Source organism: Danio rerio, chromosome 14, assembly GCF_052040795.2.
Source record: "Danio rerio strain M-AB ecotype USA chromosome 14, GRCz13ab, whole genome shotgun sequence".
Taxonomy (NCBI): domain Eukaryota; kingdom Metazoa; phylum Chordata; class Actinopteri; order Cypriniformes; family Danionidae; genus Danio; species Danio rerio.
In genome coordinates, this window is record NC_141034.1 from 39,497,571 (window position 1) to 39,512,351 (window position 14,781).

Below are 14,781 nucleotides of genomic sequence, written 5' to 3' on the forward strand. Positions count from 1 at the left end.
GTAAACTGTAAAATACACAATCAGTATACACTCACTGGCCACTTTATAAAGTACACCTTACTAGTACTGGGTTGGACCCTATTTTGCCCTCAGAACTGCATTAATTCTTTGCGGCATAGATTCAACAAGGTACTGGAAATATTCCTTAGAGATTTTGGTCCATATTGACATGATAGCATCACACAGTTGATGCAAATTTGTCGGCTTGCACATCCATAATGCGAATCTCCCGTTCCACCAAATCCTAAAGTTGCTCTATTGTTTTAGGATTTGGTGTCTGTTGAGACCATTTGAGTTCAGTGAACTCATTGTCATGTTCAAGAAACCTGTCTGAGATGAGATCAGAACACTCAGGTCATAAAGAGATGGACACGGTCAGCAACAATAATCTGGTGTGTGGCTGTGGCGTTGACACAATACTCAATAGGTACTAATGGGCCCAAAGTGTGCCATGAAAATATCCCCCACACCAATATACCACCACCACCATCCTTAACCTTTGATACAAGGCAGGATGGATCCATGCTGTCATGTTGTTGACACCACATTCTCACCCTACCATCTAAATATCGCTGCAGAAATCGAGACTCATCAGACCAGGCACGTTTTTTAAATATTCTGTTGTCTAATTTTGATGAGCCTGTGCAGATTATAGCCTCAGTTTCCTGTTCTTAGCCAACAGGAGTGGCACCTAGCATGGTCTTCTGCTGCTGTAGCTCATCTGCCTCAAGGTTAGATGTGTTGCTCTTCTGAATACCCCGATTGTAACGAGTTACAATTTGAGTTACTGTTGCCATTCTATCAGCTCCAACCAGTCTGGCCATTCTACTCTGACCTCTGGCATCAACAAGGCAATTGCACTCACAGAACTGGATGTTTTCTCTTTTTCAGACCATTCTCTGTAAACCCTAGAGATGGTTGTGCGTGAAAATCCCAGTAGATCAGCAGTTTCTGAAATACTTAGACCAGCCCGTCTGGAACCAACAACCATGCCACGTTCAAAGTCACTCAAATCACCTTTGTTCCCCATTCTGATGCTCGGTTTGAACTGCAGCAGATTGTCTTGACCATGTCTACATGCCTAAATGCATTGAGTTTCTGTGATGTGATTGGCTGATTTGAAATTTGCTTTAGCGTGCAGTTAGAAAGGTGTACCTAATAAAGTGGCCAGTGAATGAATTTCAGTCAACTGTAAAAATATAATAGTGAGATAAAAAGCTGATTTATTGAGTTAAATCTATTTTAAAAGCCATGATTATGAGATTAAATATTTAGATAAATCAAAATTATAATATATTATTTAAAATTGACTTAAAAAAATTATTTAGAAGACCTATGTTTATATAGCATAGGCCTAATTAAAGTTTATAGGATAAAGCTATAATTTCAGTTTTTTTTCAGCTTTCATAATTATTCAAAATTATTAGTCAAAAATTTCGACTTTTCATGTTATACTTGTTTACAAGTTTTACAGTGACCTTTCTTCCCTTTATGTCAGTCATGGGCTTCCATAGTTTGTTCGTGATTGAACTGACAGCGGGTTACTTGGGACCTGAAACTGAAAAGACGTGACACTAAAAGCATCAGACGACACACTTCACCTATCTCTGTAAGTTGCCACTTAATCACAGACCACATCAAATATGCAGCTCAAGAGAGTTCCACTGCGCTGTTTTTGTTTGTTTCTATGTAAGCATAGTTTTGCTCGTGTATTTGGCAAAATCTTGTGCAGGTTCAGTAAATGAGGTGCTAAATTCCAACGGAAAACGCATGTAAGGCTCGTTTGACGTGCCTTACTAGAAATTACACTGTAGAGAGAGGAGTAAGAGACACTTGTGTAAATTAGCGGATTAGAAACATGCGAGTCAAAGGCAGATCTCGCGTTGTTTGCTGTATGCTTGTGCACTTTGGTTGTTTCATATTTAACGGCTGCGAATACCAACAAGCATTAAAGCTTTTTAAAGCCCACGAATCAGGTATTCTCGGTGTATGTAGAAAAAAACCTACATTAAACGTACCATATAACGAAAATCCTGACCTTGACCATGATTCATGCCTTAGCATTGGGAATTTCTTAGGTTGTCAGATGGAAGTCAGAATAACATTACAGAATCGCCGTAACACGCATAGCAGATATTCATCTCACCAAAGTGCATTTTTTTAGTCTTGTTACATTAATACAGGGTTCATACGGTCATGGAAAACTGAAAAAAATCATGGAATTTTGGCATGGCATTTTTCAGGTTTTGGAAAAGTTTTGGAAAGACAGAAAAACCCACAAAGTTTTGGAAAAGTCATGGAAATTAGTTAAACAAATATCTGCACGCTTGAATTAGGGCTTCGCGAAATTGGAAAAATCTGACATTTCGATATTTTGTATTTCTGTTATATATATTGCGATATGAATACAATTTCAACAGATTATTTAACAGGTTTATTTAGATTGATTGGGGGTATTTTGTAGAGGAGTGGATCTCGAATAATATATAACAAATAAATTACAAGCATAGATAAATATAATATAGTAGAGATAAAAATGAATTATAGTTTTCAGGTATTCACTATTCAGGTGCAGATATTGAATAATCAACACTGCATAGTCTTCACTGTATATTATTTAATCATTATTAAAGTTACAAAAATGTCTTGTTTCCTGATGTTTTAAACTCTGAAATATTGAAATGTTCATACAGTCACAGACCTTAAAGGGACTGTTTATCCAAAGATGTATTCAATATTTACTCACATTTCACTTATTTCACTACTATAGGAGTTATTAAATTATATTCTTTTTCTGTTCATTTAAAAAAAAAAAGAAAACTCATAATTGCTTTAAACAAGTGAAGGGTGTAATGAAAAAGGTAAGTATTTTTTTGGTGAACTATCTCTTTAAAAATGCATGTAGATGATAAACTTTTACTCCATTATGAATAAACTCTATATTAAACAATAAGCTCAACATTGCATATCCTGCAATGTGACTATTGCGAATGCACATATTGTGATATCAATGCTGAAATGATATATTGTGCAGCCCTAACTTGAATATAGATTAGTTGTCTTTCCTTCTTTTCTATCCTGTCCAAAATGTTATCATTACTATCAAAATCAATGTAAAAACAAAATAGATTGTTGTGTGTTCTATGATAGGCTGTAATAAATTTGAACGTCATTGTTTTTCTTAATATTTACCATGTATATGTAGACATTACATGAAACATGACGCAATGAAAATGTACTTAAAAGTTCTGGAAAAATCTTGGAAAAGTCATGGTATTTTAGTAGTAAAAATGTGCATGAACCCTGTTAATAACTTGATATGTGTTTTTAAGCAAGTCAGATAGCATGCATCACAGTTATCACCAAAGATCAGTACTGCACACACGGTATTTTATATTGAGGTAAAGTTAGTTTTATTTTCACACATTCAGACTTTCTTCTTAATATTAAGGGTGTCACGATCCTCCAAATCCTCTATTCGATTAGATTTTTGATTATGAATAATTAATTAATTAATGACCAATAAATTATTTGTAGCCTACCGTTTAAATTACCTGACCTGCATGGTCTTTGTTTTACCCATAAACAAATCATACAGTAAATGAATAAAGGCAAGATACACACATAATTACCACCTGTCAATCACTTTTTCTGCGGGACTCGTGAATAGGCAGTGATCTGTGTCGTTATAATGGCGTCGGTAAAAAAGACGCACAACCAACAGGAACCAGCCAACAGTATCTGAGGTGTGCGCTAAAATGACTAAGTACAAGTGAGTGAAAGATTGAAGCAGTCCTCTGACAGCCTGGACCTGCTGTCTCGAGCGCAAGGCTGTATGTGCGTCTGTGTGTGGTCACGTGATGTGCATTTTCAGAGGTAGAGAGGAAGGAGGGCTGCTCAGAAATGCCACACGCCACTGTGGATGTCAAATCGTTGTCGTTCTAAAATGCCATTTAAAAACAAAGACAGTGTAAACAGGGCCTGAGTGTGTACTTTTCGCGAGCGGATTTGCAACGGGGGCGGGCGGAGGATCGCGATGCTGGTGTTGTCTATCGGACGAACCGTACGTAATACGTACATAGCAGAGCTTGCAAAACTGTGTTTTTTTTGTCGACAACACGAACGTTGTCAACATAACTCACTGGAAATCCAAAATGCTTACACACCGGCGACTTCATTGAAAGAGGAGAGGGTTTAAGTTCTCTCGACGGGTCTCCTGCTTCTGCAGTTTAACAAGCACTTCAACAAGCCTGTTTTTTTCCCGTTTGGCAAGCCAAGCTGACATGAGGGCGTGGCAGCATCGACGATTCTATTTTTTGATTCGATAATCGAAATTGAGCATAAATTTCGATCGATTTCGATTAAAAATCGAAATCGTGACACCCCTACTTAATATATATTCAGAAAAGTATTCTTTGCTAATTCTTCAAAGAGAAATCATATTAGCAGCCAATCACTATCAAATAACAGCATTGTTCCAAATAAAAAGTGCTAATGTTGTTTTGAAGTCATACTTACATGTCATTTAAGGCCAGATATTCAAATTACCATAGTCTCCAACATCTTGGCATGAGTAAAATGATTTATACAAAGGCACACCAAGTTCAAACATGTTCAAAAGCATTGCAATATTTTACTTTTCATAATGTTTTAAATGCAAAATTATGTGTTCACAAAAGCTATTGCCTCAGAATCTACAAGTTAAGTTCAGTTGTTCTTTTGTGACTCTCATAAATAAATTAAATGTGCGAATAGCACCACATTAAACCAGTAAACTGGAATGTAAACATTATTCTGTTTCCTTGTGAACTTGGCATTAGACGATGAAAGTATGCAGTTTACATCATTTCATTCTCAATGTTTATTGTCATTCTCATTTATGGCTCTCACTAAGTCCTAATACAACAGTGATTAGTGAGAGGTCAATTCATGTTTTTCTCTAGGTTAATGGTCTAAACAGTCATATTTGTATTACAGTTGCATGTTTGTCTATGAAGCCCAGTTCTGATGCGGTCTCTATTTGCAAAAGCATCACAGATTTTTGCACTATAGACAGTTCCCTCTAGACGTGACTGGAGATTTACTGCAATTAATGTGCTCTGAGAGAAAAGGGCAAAAACATAAATCAGGATTTACTTCATATTCGGCACATCAGAGTCCATCTTCAGCTGTTTGAAGTCGGCATTATATGCGCCACTGCATCGCCTATACAGGACATTTGTTGCAGTTGTGTAGTTTCTCACATTTAGGAATAATTCAGCCAGGAGTGAAAATGTATCTTTTTTTAATATTTAACTCATCGTGTTCTCTACAAGTTTGTTGAATACACTTGGTTATGCTCTTTGCATTTAATTATAATAAATGTAGACCATAGATTTCATGTTTTAAAAAGAGCATAAAAGAGTATGATTTGTGGCTTGAGTGCTACCTTCATTTTAAAGGCTTTAAAGGTGTCAGAATGAAAATCTGGATAAATCTAGGCTTAACTGAATAATAAGAGTTCAGTAAATGGAAGCCTCAGACACCATTGTTTCCTTGTTTTCATGTAAAGTCCCGTGAGTGTAAAATTCTGGTGAAAAACAGGCAGATAGAATTAAAACACAGACTATACCGATCAACATGGGATCATTATTATAAACCATTAATATGCATGCCCAAGGCTGCTGTTTGATTGGCCACAGCTATTCCTTGTGAGATATACAACATTTCCCCCCTCGCTTATTCTCATGTTTGTCTAGCTTGTAGTATATTATTTGTGTGGAATACGGGAGAAGCAGGGGGACTAAATAGGTGATGTTTTGTGAAACAGGCAGCCATGCATTACCACAGAGTGTTATGTAATGCAGCATATATGGATTATACATTTATTTTGCACCACTATGATATGGCATAAGCTCTGTTTAGATTAATCCTTCATTAGTTTAATGTGTATATTCATTGTGACTTTTGCTGTGTGTGTTTACAAAGAGGAACCAAACCGAGTATAATTATTTAATGCACATTTATGATTGTAACAAGGCCTCTACTCAATTTCCTATAATATATTTTTCCAAACGAAGAATAATTATTTGCCATGTGCGTATATCAGAGTAAATCCCTCTGTGTGTGTTTGTGTGTGTAACTGCGTAACTTGCCTGTCTATGATCTCATTCCCATCTGCCCATTGTTCTTTGACACCTCTGGCACAACTAAACATTTCTGTCGCTTAATAGATATTTGCACTTTTTCAGAAAATTCTCTGTAAACCCTGGAAATAGCTGAGCATAAAGGTCCCAGTGGCTCAGCAATTTCTAAAACATTAAAATCAGGCCCTCTGGTATTAACAATTCTCTAAATCAAATTTTTTTTCCCATTTTAATGCTGGCTTTGAACTTTAGCAGATCATCTTGACCACATCTACTGCCTAAATGCGCTGAGTTGCTGTAATTGGCTGATTTTACACTCTCTAGCTACTACACCTTACTAGTACTGGGTTGGACCCCCTTTTGCCTTCAGAACTGCCTTAATCCTTCATGGGATAAATTTAACAAGGTACTGGAAAATTCCTCAGAGTTTTTGGTCCATATTGACATGAAAGCATCACACAGTTGCTGCAGATTAGTTCAACCACATCCCAAAGGTGCTCAGTTGGATTGAGATCTGGTTACTGTGGAGGCCATTTAAGTACAGTGAGTGAACTCATGTCTCATCAAGTCTTAGATGATTTGCGCTTTATGACACGGCGCTTTATCCTGCTGGAAGTAGCTATCAGAAGATGGGTACACTGTGGTCATAAAGGGCATAGGCATGGTCAGCAACAAGCACAGGTAGGCTGTGGCATTGACATCTTGATACTACTGAGCCCGAAGTGTGCCAAAAACTATCCCCCACACCAATATACCATCACCACCACCAGCCTAAATCGTTTGTACAAGGCAGGATGGATCTATCGTTTCTTGTTGTTGATGGACAATTCTGACCCTGCCATCTGAATGTTGCAGCAGAAATCGAAACTCATCAGACCAGGCAACATTATTTCAATGTTCTATTGTCCAATTTTGGTGAGCCTGTATAAACTGTAGCCTCAGTTTCCTGTTCTTGGCTGACACGAGTGGCACACGGTTTGGTCTTCTGCTGCTGTAGCCCATCAGCTGTTGTGTTTTCAGAGATTCTCTTATGCATATCTCTGCTGTAACAAGTGGTTATTTGAGTTACTGTTGCCTTCCTATCAGCTCCAACCAGCCTGGCCATTCTGACCTCTGGCATTAAAATGGCATTTGTGCCCACAGAACTGCCGCTCACTGGATGTTTTCTCTTTTTCCGACTCTTTTCTGTAAACCCTATAGATAGTTGTGTATGAAAATCCCAGTAGATCAGCAGTTTCTGAAATACTCACACCAGCCCGTCTGTCACCAACAACCATGCCACGTTCAAAGTCACTTAAACCATCTTTCTTCCCCCTCCTGATGCTTGTTTTGAACTGCAGCAGATCGTCTTGATCATGTCTACATGCCTAAATGCATTAAGTTCCTGCCATGTGATTGGCTGATTAGAAATTTGCATTAAAGAGCAGTTGGACAGGTGTACCTAATAAAGTGGCCGGTGAGTGTTGAGCTGGTTGAGGGTGATCTGTTGCAACTCCCTCGCATGCTCTTGGTCTTAAATTAACAATGCAAAAGGGCATTCTCATCTGGACAGAAATACAAAGGTGACACTGTCCATTCAACACCATGTTGTGCCTCGGCCGCACTGCAGGGCTCTGATGTAAGCGTCACCTTAATCAGAACACCCACAGTAGGTGTTCCAGCATGAACCCGAATGTGCCGTGGCCGGGGCTTGTTGTGTTTGATATTTATTCTAATTGCTGCGGGTAATTTGCTGTGAGTAGGACTAATGAGAGGGTCGGAGGGACCTAATGGATGACGGAGGCTGCATTTAGCCGCTTAGATATCACAGGTGGCACCGCAGAGAACGAGGCAACATGAACTCTGTTAGACAAACCCGCATATATTACTGTTCGTTTGATTGCTCTGGCTATTCTCACCTCCTGCTGCGACTGCCAATTGGCTGTGATTCCGTAAATTGACTGCAGAGTGGCAGAGGAGTGAGATAGCTGAATTATGAATGTGAAGCCATTAGTGCAGGTATCGGTGTGTTTAGCTGTTTATTCCGCTGCAGTAATTATTTATCACAATGTGTGGTTATGATTACAACATCATAAAGGAGATAAATGGACAGGGACACCGCGATAAATCCACAAAGCTAATAGAGCATGTGCACGTCACTCAATTATGGCAGGTGCATTTGCCAGAGTGCATTACGCATCGCTGATCTTTGGCTTTTCTGATAACTGATCGATCCGAGTGACCTCTAACAGCCTTCATTAACTAAACATGTTCTGTGGCAGGTTCATGTGAGTTTGTAACTCTTAAATGGCAATTTGTAATCCCTGAGCACATTTGTGTGCTCACAAATACACTGATAACTCATAAAAATCAGCTTATTAAAGTAATCTGTTGTCCTGGTTTACATGTACATCTCCCCCTCCTCTGATAAAGGACAATGGGTAAATATAGTTTCATGACTACGTACATTGCTGGTTTATTAAGCATTCCTGGGATAAAAAAATGCATTAATATGACTAGGGCTGGGCGATAAAAAATATACGATATCATGTTTCATACTATCTGCATCGATAATTATTAAATATTTTTTTACAATCCATTTAGGTATATTAGGATTTTTTAACCACTTTATTTTAATTTACCAACATTACTAAAGGCAAATAGTTTTAATAGTCAAAAACAAAAATATTAAAACAAAATATCTTATCTCTTGATAATAAAATACACATAAGTGTTAAAGAGACTCTTAAACTTTATTAATAAACTTTTACAAAGTGTGTGCGATGTAAAGTGCAAACACTAAACAAAAAAAATTAAACGTGTTTGAATAATATTGATGCAGTAAACCTCAAACTCTATAAACAAAAGAAATTATGATAATCAAATCTGAGCTTTTAAGTACAGAAACCCGCCATCACTATTTAAATATATATTGCAACATTACAAATTGTAAAGTTGAATGACTGCATTACCACAATGCAAAAACGCTTTCGTATGGGATGCTAGTGGCTGGGATGCACAAGAAAAGAAACTAAAAAGCAACTCTGGCGACATTCTTACGTCCTTTTTTATTTATGATCTCCTCACTGCTGCTAGCCACCACACTCATTTTCATGTGTGTTGTTATTCTGACCTTAACAGAGGTGAATAGCGTGAGTGCATGGTTTCTTTTACCATTTTTAGTGCGCTTTGCACTCAAACTTCCCTGGCATAAATAAACTATAGTGCTTCATACCGAAACTTGATACCGAACTTTTTTAATCGATAATTACTATGGTGTTCGGTCAATAAATACTGATTTTATCGCCCCAGCCCTAGGTTTGACACAAAATTTGACATTTTGACCATGTTCAGCCATACACTGAAACACTGAGACAAGCATATTTCACATCATAAAAAATTATTTCTTCCTTATGTTTATAAGTTGAATCAAATTAACTTTACATTTTAACTCACATTAATGGTGTCATAGAATAAAATTCTATGCAAACAATAAAATAAAATAAATGCCATAGAAAATCTGGATATAGGTATATATCCTAAGGCATAGCTAAATAATAAGGGTTCAGTGCATGGAATTGACATACTGTGAGTCTTAACAACAGTTTCCTTATTCTCAAATAAATCCTGTGAGTGAATAATCCAATCCAGGAATGCCAATCAGAGCAAAACACAGACTTTGATGATACACGCAGGATCATTATTATGTACACCTTAGGTAACATTTGATTTGCTAAAACATTTCTTTGTCAGACTACAACAAATTTTTTTTTCTTGTTTTTTTTTAGCATTTAGTATACTTTCTATGTATGTGGGACTCTTATTTTGAAAGTAGGACAGGCTTTAATGAAGAGTAAAGGAGCAGTTTTGTTAAGCAGGCAAACATGCAAGATCTCATTTATTTATTAAGTCATCAGAATGTCAAAAGCAGAATATATGGATTATAAATTTATTCAGCATCCCCCAAAAGGCATAGAGTCTGTTTAAATTTATAATTTAGCCTCTGCTAAATAATTAAATGTATTGATATAGTTAATTGTGTATATTGTAAAATTTTCTGCATTTGAGGCAACAGACACTTGTATCTTTGTAATGAGGTAACAAACACATGTAAACTATATACATAAATGTCTAGTAAACATTTAATTTTAAATGTCATATCACCCCATGAAAGCATGAAATAAACTCCTTTGTTTATGCTAAGATTGATATGTATTCCTACAAACCTACAAAATACAACTCTAAATATGTATCTATCAGTAATGTCGAGTGGAATTATATTTAGTACATATTTCATCCCCAGTACATCTCAGGAACAAACTAGGCTACTCTGGTGGCATAAAGATCACTTACTCACTCATTCTAGCTTAAATAAACCTATCAAACATTTCAATTGAAAAGATTGAAGTGAAGTGAGCCGTGCGAATGTCATTTAATAAGAAATCTACTCAAATATTTGTTTAAATATTTTTGACAACTGAATAATTATTTAGAATATGTGTAATTTAGAGTACAGCACTATTACAGCTCATTAATACTCAAATTTTTGGAAATATGTTAAAAAATAACCATAATATATTAAGGACAATAGAGTATAAGCAGAGCTAGTGTTTCTTCCCATACTGATAAACTTTCGGTGAACGGTTAATGTGACTTTTTTGTCCATTTTATATGGTTTCTTTTACAACATTGATGTTGTAATGTAATAAAATATAATCAGTTAAATCGACTTTGGCTTTCATTTAGTTGCTTAAGCGTAAAACGAGATAAAAAAACGTTTACATGCACCCAGCAGGCTAGCGAATAAGATGCATTGAACGTACTGGGGTAGAGTAAATGCTCATGTTTTAAATACATGGGGGCTAAAAATGTAATTCAATGCAGCGCTTCTTGTACAATCTGAGGCCCCACTTTATATCGGATATTTTTAAAGAAAACAGACCTTAAATGGGCCGATTTTGTAAAGGCATACAGTTCACCGGAAGCGCTTGACCCAGGTTACTGACAAATTAAAAGTCCTGCTGCATACTTCCACATATACCCTATAACTAGGGTTGGAAATGTTCACTTACTATACCTAAGTAACATGCCTTCTATGTAGATATCAGAGAACAGTACAATATATTGTACCATTACATACACAAAATATAGCTTAAAATGTGAACAATTTTTGACTAATTTTTGTAACTTTGAAAGTGAATATATATATATATATATATATATATATATATATATATATATATATATATATATATATATATATATATATATATATATATACAGTTGAAGTCAGAATTGAATTCAGCCCTCCTGAATTATTAGCCCCCCCTGTTTAACGGAGAGATTTTTTAAAACATTTCTAAACATAACTGTTTTAGTTACTCATTTCTAATAACTGATTTTTTTATCTTTGCCATGATGACAATACATAATATTTTACTTGATATTTTCAAGACAGATACAGCTTAAAGTGATATTTAAAGGCTTAACTAGGTTAATTAGGTTAACTAGGCAGGTTAAGATAATTAGGCAAGTTATTGTATAATGATGGTTTGTTCACAGTTGAAAAAAATTGCTTAAAGGGGCTAATAATTTAGACCTTAAAATGTTTTTTTTTATTTTTTTTTTATTAAAAACTGCTTTTATTCTAGCGGAAATAAAACAAATAAGACTTTCTCCAGAAGAAAAAAAAAACATTATCAGACATACTGTGAAAATGTCCTTGCTATGTTAAACATAATTTGGAAAATATTTAAAAAAGACAAGAAAAAAAATCAAAGGGGGGCTAATAATTCTGACATCAACTGTAAATTTGGATTAACTATACTTTCAAACTGGGTGTGCATAAAAAGTGTTTACTTCTGTCTTGTCTGGTCCTTATGCTTTCATGTGAGCATCCCATCTGAGAACTACATTGGCAAAAGTAATTATCGCTGTCTTGTATAGCACTAATTCTGTGTGGCATTTGGACATGGAGCAAATCAGCTCTTGATTTGTTCTTAATGGGGTCAGAATAGAAGCTTGTTCATTTGACGTGACTCTCCATTGACAGAGACACTTTGATTGATGCTTTGTAGTGATTTCCCATGTTATATATTCTTTTCTTTTAATTACGTTTCCCAAGCATCATTAAGTGCCATTATAGTATAATGACAGAACTGCAGAGTCACAAGACAAGCTAATTGGTGATTAATGTAGTGTATCAGTGATGGAAGATTTGCAATTTAATGAAACAATTCTGTATTTAAATGCTGAATTCGTACAATCGTAGAATGCAGATATTCTGCCGATCTATCTGGAAACCGAAGACTCCAAGACAAAACATGCCCCAGCTGTGCTTGTAACAATATACAAAACCCTCCGAAAAGAATTATGGTTTATTAAAGCGAGTCGTTGTATAAATACAAGGGAGGAAAATAAATGTGCACGTTTGTTTTCTCTTCCTCGTTGCCTCTGTTTCTTTCTGTCTGTCTTTCTTACATCTTCATACATGCCTCATAGTTTACTTGTCTGTCCATCCATCTCCGGTTCATGCAAGCATGTGTATGTGTGTGAGTGCAATTGTGAAATATCTATCTTTCCATCCACACATCCATCCTCGCCACCACCCCCATGCTCCGTCTTGGCGCGTTCATACCCCGCTCCTGGCTCATCTCCTCTGGGCTGGAGGGCTTGTGAAAGCCTCCTGTTTACAGGCCCTGTTGCCCACTAAAATCAGCTACAGATTCCCATTAATTTCTGCTTGTTGCTGTTGTAGCCCAGCCAATGAAACAGTGTGTGACCACCGCACAGCCCTATCCACTTTGGAGCGGAGGCTGCCAAGGCGGCGTTTAACCCTGTGTGCTGGAGAGGGCAGGCACATATAACTCTTCCTAATGTATTGTCCCTCGTACAGGCTTCGACAGCCCCTTCTACTTGTGCGGCGCTATTCATTACCACTAATTTGACGTGTTTACGGCCTGCCTTCCTTATATTAGATACTTAAAGGAATCGATTGGGCTTAAATCGAAACACCTACAGCCGCACAAACATGTCAATACGGAGATGAGTGCTTAATCTCAAGGACCAAGGAACTTCTGTCCGGGGGGAGGAAACTTTGCACGTCTAATTTATGTACGTATACCAATTACGCTCGAGTGTGTTGAAGAAGCTCTCGCTCATGTCCTCGGGGGGATATACAGTCCTGTACTGTATCCGGATAATGCGTGTGATATGGACCTTTTTGTGAATGAGTTCATCTGCAGGGAGAGAGATAGGATAATGGGGATTCTCCATGACTTTGTAACTCTGGGAATCATTATGTGAGAGCATGAATTTGGCACTTCATAACCTCGATAAACAGCGAGGTGTGATGTTGGCACGGTATGAATAGCGGAGAAAAGGGGGGAATAATGCAACTATTATCTGTAGCAATAACCACAGCTATTATCTGTTAGGTCGTTGACAGATTTTAAGCTGACATGTAGGTAACCCCGACCACAAAGAAGGGCCTAAAATGTAATGAAAAAGGTGGGAAAATATGATATTGAACGCCTACGGCCATTATGGATGCAATCGCTGTCTGTGTGTGGTGTAGTGTTGCCTCAAACTTGCCTAATGGCTTCCAGACCTCCAGGTCAACTGCGTGTTTCTCCATCATTCTGACGTCTTGGCTGCACTATTGGACTCAATCTAATCACGTTGCCCAAATGCCCTGCGGGCTTTACAGTTTGCTGCTGCCCTTCACCTTTATTCTGAATTCCAGCGAGCGGGAAGCCAGGTTTGAATCTCACAGTATGGTTGTATAACTACACGCTTGTCGTCACGCTGCTGTTTGGCGCTTTTTGCATGCCCTTCATTGGCTTGAAGTGAACGGTGAGTGAAAAATCCTGCCAAAACGCGTCGATTTTACATCCTTTATGGATTTATTTTCATCGAAGTGACGGTAAACTTTAGGTTCTTTCCACCGCCGATTAATAGCATGAGGAAACCGCTCCGAAAGGCAAACACTCTGAGCTGATTTTTATAATGAACTGGAGGGCAGTAACTCTTCCACCTACCCCCATCCCCGAGGCCGAGCTCTCTGTAGCCCACTTCCATTCTGTGTTTTTCTTCTTCATTCTTTCTTTTTCGGCTGGGTGGGGGGCATCCAGAGGAAGCAAAAATAGAGAGCGCAGCACATATTTCAGATTTATGAAGTTTGGACACTCCTAGCGTTCCGACATGAGAACGAAAACGAGAGAGAGAAAAATCCTCATCTGGAAATAATTAGACCTTTTTTTGTCGTCCTCTCAGTATTAACGCAACATGACAGCCTGTAAGCATTTTTGTGCCATATTTCAAAGTTATGGTTTATAAACATCTGGTGAAGCTCTCTCGCGCACTCTTGGGAAAAGGGGATCTTTTTTCCACATTGCACTCTGTTTGTGTTGGGCTTGGGAAGGTGAGAAAGTCCAGCCATGTAAGAGGCCGTTGTTCTGCGCTGGATGGGGAGAGGGAGCAGAGGGCAACGGGTGGGAGGCAGGTATGAAACACTCTCTCTCAGACCTACATCTTTTTCAAAAGAGCCTGTAACCAGCTGCCACACGCACATTAACAGCCACGCTAAATGCCCCCAGCAGCATCCAGCAATCCTGGGCTTTGCCAGGTCAGTATGCCTGATGAAGCAGGTTCAGTCATCTGTCATTCAGTCACTCCA

The 14,781-nt window shown here is 37.6% G+C and overlaps 1 long non-coding RNA gene across 1 annotated transcript in view; it reads left to right on the plus strand.

Annotated features, from left to right (window-relative positions):
- Positions 1 to 1,517: 1,517 nt before the first annotated feature.
- The window catches only part of LOC141377562 (uncharacterized), a 29,955-nt gene continuing 16,691 nt past the window's right edge, over positions 1,518 to 14,781 (plus strand). Inside the window, exon 1 of the long non-coding RNA XR_015507757.1 lies at positions 1,518 to 1,609. This is a non-coding gene — a long non-coding RNA (uncharacterized LOC141377562). The remainder of the gene's footprint in view (positions 1,610 to 14,781) is intronic.